The sequence below is a fragment of the Lepidothrix coronata genome, unplaced genomic scaffold (genome assembly GCF_001604755.1).
Source record: "Lepidothrix coronata isolate B3197 unplaced genomic scaffold, Lepidothrix_coronata-1.0 Scaffold368, whole genome shotgun sequence".
In the NCBI taxonomy this organism is placed as follows: Eukaryota; Metazoa; Chordata; class Aves; order Passeriformes; family Pipridae; genus Lepidothrix; species Lepidothrix coronata.
The window spans coordinates 119,179-126,911 of record NW_016690548.1 but is presented as its reverse complement, the minus strand read 5'-3'; the positions used below and the strand labels follow the sequence as shown (position 1 = coordinate 126,911).

At 46.5% G+C, this 7,733-nt stretch overlaps 1 pseudogene; it reads right to left on the bottom strand.

Moving 5' to 3' along the window:
• LOC108509459 overlaps positions 1-6,218 on the bottom strand; it is an 8,584-nt pseudogene extending 2,366 nt beyond the window's left edge.
• Between the last annotated feature and the right edge of the window lie 1,515 nt (positions 6,219-7,733).

The window sequence follows — 7,733 nt, the reverse complement described above, 5'->3', positions numbered from 1 at the left end:
TGGAGTCTTCTCCAGGCTGACCAGCCCCAACTCTCTCAGCCTGTCATGCCCTTCTTCCCACCCTGAGTGAATATTTTAAATGTTGTGAGCCTTGCTGTAAAACAGTAGTGCACTGCTAGTTCACTACATTCTCCTTCTACGTATGTTTATTTACATCCATTCCAGAAAGGCACCTGACTTTATTCCAATACCTCAATAAATGAAAGTTTCATTTTTCTGCTCTGTAATTTGTTGAAGTAGTTTGTAGGAAGATGCCTGAGGGTAAAAAGATAACGGTACTAAATTATAGGGGGAAATACAGTTGCTAACTCTGGGTGGAACACAGTCAGTATTCCCGACCTCCCACACAGCACAATCCAACGGGGACTCAGTGGAGGGTGGAGCAGAGTGGAGACCCCGTGGCTCTGTCAGAACCTTGCAGAGGAGGGAACTCGGTGGTACCTTGTAGCTGATCAGCTGCACAGCAGCTGGAAGCCAAGGGAGATAAAGGAAGGTAAAGTCCTGCTGTGCAATTGGCAACCACGGCCAAATCCCTCTCCTCGGACTGCCCGTGTCCCATCTCAAGGTTGTCTCAGGCACTGGACAGAGACGCCCGTCCCCACGGTATGACCACCCCTCACTGAGTGAGATGGATGACTAAAGTCACTCAGGCTCCACCTAAGCATAAATAAAAATGATTGAAGGGACTTAAGAAGAAGTGGGGGAAGACTCCGTTGTAACTTTGGGATCAGTCAGGGCTGAACCTGTCTCTGTGCCATGTGGGCCCATTGGGTAAGAACTGTACCCTGTGCATGCTGAATCAGTAGCTCAGGGCAGCTTTTCTTGGGGATTAGAGCTTGTCTGTGCATTGCTTTGATTACATTTTTGAAGTTAGATACTATCACCAGCAATTTTCAAGCCTTACAATTTATTAATAAAGAGGGTTATTCTGTCAACCATTCATGTGAGTCCTTCATGGGTGCTGGCAGCCACCAGAAGTGGGTGAAGGTGTGGAGACCCAAGAGGGGGTTTCTGTGTTTGGCATGTGACCCTGAACAAGTCAGTCAAACCACCCCTAACTTATCTCAGGTTTAGTTATAATTTACTACCAGACCTAGTGAACTGCTCGGTGAAGGGTCCCCGTAACGGGACACTGACTGGTCGGGCACAAGGGTCTCGGCTTTCCTGGGGCACCAACAGACCAATCAAACACTGAGGGTTTGGGGAAATCTCCCCTTTTCACATGGCAGAGTTATTCAGAATCTTTGGGGAGATACACCTCCTATTTGTAGTTTTGTTTTAACCACTTTGAATTTTAGTCAGTGTTAAATCTAGGGCCTATGAGCCTTTACAGTCTGGCATTTTTCTTGCGGAAGAAAGAAGAGCTTTTTGGGTTTCTTTGTAGATTTAGGAAATGGAATGTTAAATACCTAAATACAGAATATTTTTCCAGTGGTCAGATCATGCTCCATGTATTTTAAAAATTTTCTTCCCAATATCCCATCTAACCCTGACTTTATTACACCCTGACATTAGTAAAACCCCCCCAATCCTCTGGATGTTAGAAAAATATGAAAATTAATAGTATCACCTGAGGATTTGGACTGTGATATTTGGGAAAGCCCAGATGAAAATGCTGGTGAGGCAGAATGGGACTCAGATGAAACAATTGAACCCCCATGTCCTAGAGAGGAAGAGGTTCCAGACTTAAAAATAAGACCTGTAATTAAGACCAAAGTGCCCGAAGGACCCCAAGGAGGTCAGAAGAGGAACGTGGTCAGAACCCCTCCCTGGGACTCCCCTGCAACTGGCAAATCTACAGGAAAAACATGGACAAACCCAGGGCAGTCAGGGGAAATGAGAAGAACAAAAAGCCTCCACAGGAATGACACCCCCCAGCCCTTTGGAAACACGAAAGGGAAAAACCCACCAAGCACTGGGCGACCCTTGGCCCTTCTCACCAGGCACATTGTGACTTATCAGTGGTCAGGCCCCTTATCTATTTACCAGTAGGACCTAGAAACAACCTTTGAATTTTCTGATTTATACAGGAGCTCAAATATATCTGATCATCTGGAAAATTAAACTTAATTTTTCAAAGAACAAGGGTGTGTTTAACAGGATTCAACGGGTAGAGTGTTAAATGTTACACTGCCAGGGTTTGTTTATGGTTACCTGGGGGAAAATGGATGTCCTCACACACATTTGCAATCACAGATCATTTTAGGACATGATATCCTTAAAGGAAAAGTTTGGCAATTGCCCAACGGGAATGTTTGTCATTCGGGTCCACAGAAAAACCTCCATATAGTAAATTTTCTGGAAAAAACAGAAAAATGAATCTATTAGAAATGGCTCCAGTTTTACCTGCTTTGGCTGTGACTAATATCAAACAGTGCCCTATTCATCCTGCAGCCAGACAAGGGATAGATAAAGTAATTAAATATTTAGAACAAAGGGATATTGTTGCTGATAATGTCGGAACGGCCAAAGTGACACAGGTATCAGACGTAGTCCAGGTGTAAGGTGAACAGGAAGCTGTTTACTGCTCTCAAGTGTTCCTTTTATACTCTTTGTACACTCTCGTGCCACAACACAATTGGTCAACAGCCTCAAGCATAAAAAACTGTAGACACTGCACACACTCTTACTGGTGACACTGAGGACACTGTGCATGCTGTGACATGCTGTTGGTGACACTGTACACATTTTGACTGGGGACCTTTGGTCTGGGCTGCACTACGTTTGTTCCGTCCGGCATCACAGTAAATATTTCCTAAAAGTTGTTTACATTCCTCGTCACTAATTGCCAGGCTGCTGACAGGTTCTCTGCCAACCCCGACAGGATATTGTATTTGGGATACACTCCTCATACAACTCTCCTGTTTGGCCAGTGAGGAACTGGGTGGGAGTGATGTTTGACAACTGATTGTCAGGGGCTGATACAGGACCACCCACTGCAGTGTCCCAAGCACTGCCAGTCTCACGGGCAGCTGAACGTGCAGGGATGGCAGTTCTGGGTGTAAAAGGCAGTTCTGGGTGTAAAAGGCAGTTCTGGGAGTAAAAGGCGTGTTCTTCATGGGGCCACTTCGGGAGGGAGATAAACCCGAGTTTGCATTTCCTTGGGAGGGAACACAGTACACCTTTAATCATCTGCCCCGAGGGTATAAACACTCACCTACAGCTGCTCACGATGCTTCAGCTGAACTCCTTCGACAAATAGAAATCCTGAAAGGAGCACAAATCGATCACTAAAGTGATGGTGTGTTGACAGGAGGTGAAGAGGAAAGTGCAGTAAGAACAACAGCACAAATATATAGAATAAATTAAATGAGGAGGTGACAGAAGTGCCCTCTGCCAAATGCCAAGACCCCTCTGAAGAGGTGACATTCCTGGGAACCTGGTGGATTGCAGGTCAGGCTGTAATCCTGCATGAAACCATTACAAAATTGGATGCCATAGGCACTCCTACTATTAGAAAGGAACTTCAAGAGATCTTGGGTACCTTAGGATACTGGAGAAATCATGTTCCTGGGTTTTCTATGACCCTCGTATGCATTAATGAGGCAAAAAAACAGACCTGGAAGTGGCTTGATAGTAACAAACAGGCTTTGCAAACACTGATAGAAGAGCTAAAAACATATCAGTCACTTGGGCCAGTTCAGTCCAGTTATCCTATAATAGCTGAACTGGGTTTTGCTGAAGAGGGGACTTGCTGTAATATGTTCCAGAAAGGCCCTCATGGACACAAATGGCCCTTAGGGTTCAGTTCCATAGCATTAAAATACACTGAAGAAAGATACTGGGAAAGGGGATCATTATCTCTGACCTGAGCTCTTAAACAAATAGAAAAAATCAACCAGCATCAGCCTTGCAAGTCCAAGGACCTTTCAACCTGTCAGCCAGTATTAGGAAGGGTGGTGCTCCACCAGGTGGGACTGCACAGGGACCAGCAGTACACAAATGGTGTGCCTGTGTCTCATGAGTCACAGATCAAATGGATATAACTGAAGGGTTGACAAAACCTTCCAAATTACCATAGCTGTGCCCCCAGGTATGCTGGCTCTGCACCAGCCACATAAAGAGTCCTGTACTTGATGCTCCTGCACTTCCCTCAGACTCTGAAGTTAAAGGTGTCTGGTCTACTGAGGCCTCAGCCAAACACACTGATGGTAAATGGAAGTACAGAGCAGCTGCTCTGAGTGTTCAGGCAGGAAGGGAAGCAGCAGCAGGAATGGGAAGTGCAGAGGTGGGAGAGCTGAAAGCTGCACTGCTGGCAGTAAAAGAGAAGGCAAGGACAAGGTGTGTTGGTTCCTATGCAGTCTGGGCCGGTGCCACACAGTGGTTGTGTCAGTGGGAAGCTGTAGATTGGCAAGTGAATGGAAAAGGGGTTTGGAAGAAGGAAGGTTGGTGGTTGTTACAGGCTCAATGCCCACAGTCCACAGAGACGGGTAAAAGCTCGTGCCAAGTTTCAAGCCTTACAGACTTATTGGAACAACCAGCTGGATCAGATGACAAACATTAAAAAGATAAGAATTGATCTGTTGGAAGATCCTCAGCACTGGTACCAACTGGGCAAGAGGCTGCACTGTAAATTAGGGCAAAGTGGACAGGAAGCTTTAGTTTTTGCAGCACAAAGTAGAGGGTGGCCATCGAGCAGAATGATTTGTAAAGACATTCTCACACAATGTCCCCGGTGCCAGTTAAGACTTGGACAAAATCACCCAGACCAGGCACCGCCTTTACATATCAAAAGCAACAAAACACTCTGATCCACTCGGCGAATTTATTGTATTGGCCCTCTGGGGACATCCAGTGGCTGTAGGGACACACCGACAGGCGTGGGAGGGGTCTCTGGGCTGTCACTGCCACTTAAAGCAGACGTGCTGATGCCAAAGCTGCTGTTTTGGGACTCAGTAGCTGGTTTTCCAGTCTCCCTGTCCCAGACTGTACAAAGTGACAATGGATCACAATTCAGCAGTGGGATGGTACAAGACTGGGCCATAAGGGAAGGTATCAAACAAGTTTTCCACACACCTTATTATCCCCAAGCAAACGGGGTCGTGGAGCTGGAAATTGTTTGCTGAAAGGCTCCCTTAGGCCACATGAATCTGAATGGGATAAAAGATCACCAGATAAATATATATATAAATATATAAATATATATATATATATCAGATAAATAACCGATATGGACCAATGGGTCATCCTGTTTCACGAGCTTTCTTGAGCCCTCTGTCTCTTGAATCAGCTCCAAATGATAAAATTGAAGCCTTTCAGGGTGGCACAAAGGTGGGCCAACCAGTTGTGGTCAAATTGCCCCAAGCTGGGATTGTACCTGTGACTCCGATGGACACTCGAGGCCCATTAGCCTGGGTTGGCTCCTGATTCTGGTGGCCACCAACACAGGATCAGCTCGTGATGGATATTTCCCACCTTCTGAACTGAGGAAATGAACCCGACCCACGCAGCACAGCTGCTGAGATATAAATTGTTTTATGTGAGAGAGCAGTGGCTGGATTGGTCATCACCCTGATGGTAACACCTGGCACCCTGCAGTGGAGAGCAATATCCTTCAAGAGCCTGGGGGCTGCCTCAGCATGGACTCGGAACACATCTCAGGGGCCTCCAAGGGTCTCCCTACAGCTGGGAGATGGTGTTGTCAGGCATCAGCACCTGTTGGAATGGACACTACCTGGTTAAAGAGCTGCTGGAACACTGATCTACACAAACTGGTACAACAATTGCAAAAGGACAGTTGAAAAACATGAATCACTGTCCGTCATGATGTGGAAAAAATACCCTCTATCCTAGAGCAAGTGAAAAGGGGTGGAGAACATCACTAGTGGGATGACTGGTTTGGATGGTCCCCAAGCACAGCAGACTTTCTGAATTTAATGTTGCTGTAATATTGTTATTAATCAGAATGTCTTTTTATTAGGATACTGACCATTCCAGAAGTGCATAAAATTGAAATAACAGAATCAATAGCTAGTTCTATATTATACTCAGTTTAATAGTGCCAACTCTAACTGATTTTTCTAAGAATTTTGTATGTAGAAGTGTAATGTGTGATGATAATATAGCTAACACTCTTTTAAACTTACATGAGTTAAGATAAAATAGTAAAACTCAGGAGCTTGGTGTATCTCAGCATAGTTGACAATAATGTGCACATATGCAGTGGGTGCTTTTATAGGGCAAGAGGTACCTGCATTCCAGGTACCAGTCTGGCTCATCACCCCGAATCAACGTCCTGGTAGTGAGGCAAAGATTTGGCAGATAAGCTGCTAAACTGACCTGGAGACATGGGACTGACAGTCAATCCCTTTATACTATAAAAGGCCAGTGCACTTTCATGTGATCAGATTCTTCTAACATACTCTTCTTGGAGTGTGTGTGGAGTCTTCTCCCTTGTAGTGGGGACAACCCTTCAAGGATTCTCCTCAAGGCTGAGAGAAAGAGATCTGCCCACAAGCACTGGTATGGTGAGTTACACTGATCTCTAATGACTGTTTCTCTTTGCTAGCTTTAATATAATTGCCTTGACATAGTGCACTATACTACACACTACCAGTAGTTTTAGTTTTTATATTGTGTAGTAAAACATTGTTATTAATATCTTTTGTCTATCTGTCATAATGAATAATTCCTTTTATATAAATATACCCAGTTTGCCATCTTTAGTCCTGTGGGACAAAGTTGTACTTACATTGCTGACAAAGTCTGGGGCTAAGATGGGATCCAGCCGCCCCCAGGCTCCTCTCTGAGGAGTTTAGAAAGCCAGGGGGTCCCTTCTTCAACTCAAGAGGAGGGCTTCTCCAACAAACTTTGTCTAAAGCCCCACTCCTACCTGTGACAGTCACTCCACCACCTCCCTGGGCAGCCCATTCCAATATCTAACCATCCTTTCTGTGCAGAAATTATTCTTCATGTCCAGCACCCCCAGGTCCTTCTCTGCCGGGCCACTTTCCAGCCCCTCCACCCCAGCCTGGAGCTGCAGGGGGTTGTTGTGGCCAAAGTGCAGGACCCAGCACTTGTTCTTGTTGACCTTCAGCCCGTTGGCCTCAGCCCATGGATCCAGCCTGTCCAGATGCCTCTGCAGAGCCCTCCTGCCCTCCAGCAGATCCACACTCCCCCCAGCTTGGTGTTGTCCAGTTTGCTAATGGTGGACTGCATATCCTCATCCAGATCACCAAAAAAGAAATTAAACAGGGCTGGGCCCAACACTGATCCCTGGGGACACCACTAATGCCCGGATGCCAACTGGATGCAGCACCATTCCCCCACTCCCTGGGCCCTTAACCCAACACAGAGTGTCCTGTCCAAGCCGTGGCTGCAGCTTTTCCAGGAGTGTGCCATGGGAGACGGTGCCCAAGGCTTTGCTGAAGTCCAGGCAGACACATCCACAGCCTTCCCTCACCTAAGCCCGTGCTGGTCAGGTGTGCTGGAAGGGGCTACGTTTTGCAGCAGGCAGGAGGGGCACAGCCAGGGCCCGGGGTCATTCTGTACCACCCAGGGGGGTCTTGTCTCCTCTTTAACAGCTGGCACAGGGTGGGGCTGGGTGGGACCAGTTCGCCCAGAACAACGACCTGTGAATTGCTTCCTGTCTTGTAAACTGTTATTGGCATTGTTGTTACTGTGCCTTTTCTTATCTCATCGCTGCTTCCAGTCACCTGTGTGTGACACCTGTGTGTGTGTGACACCTGTGTGTGTGACACCTGTGTGTGTGTGACACCTGTGTGTGACACCTG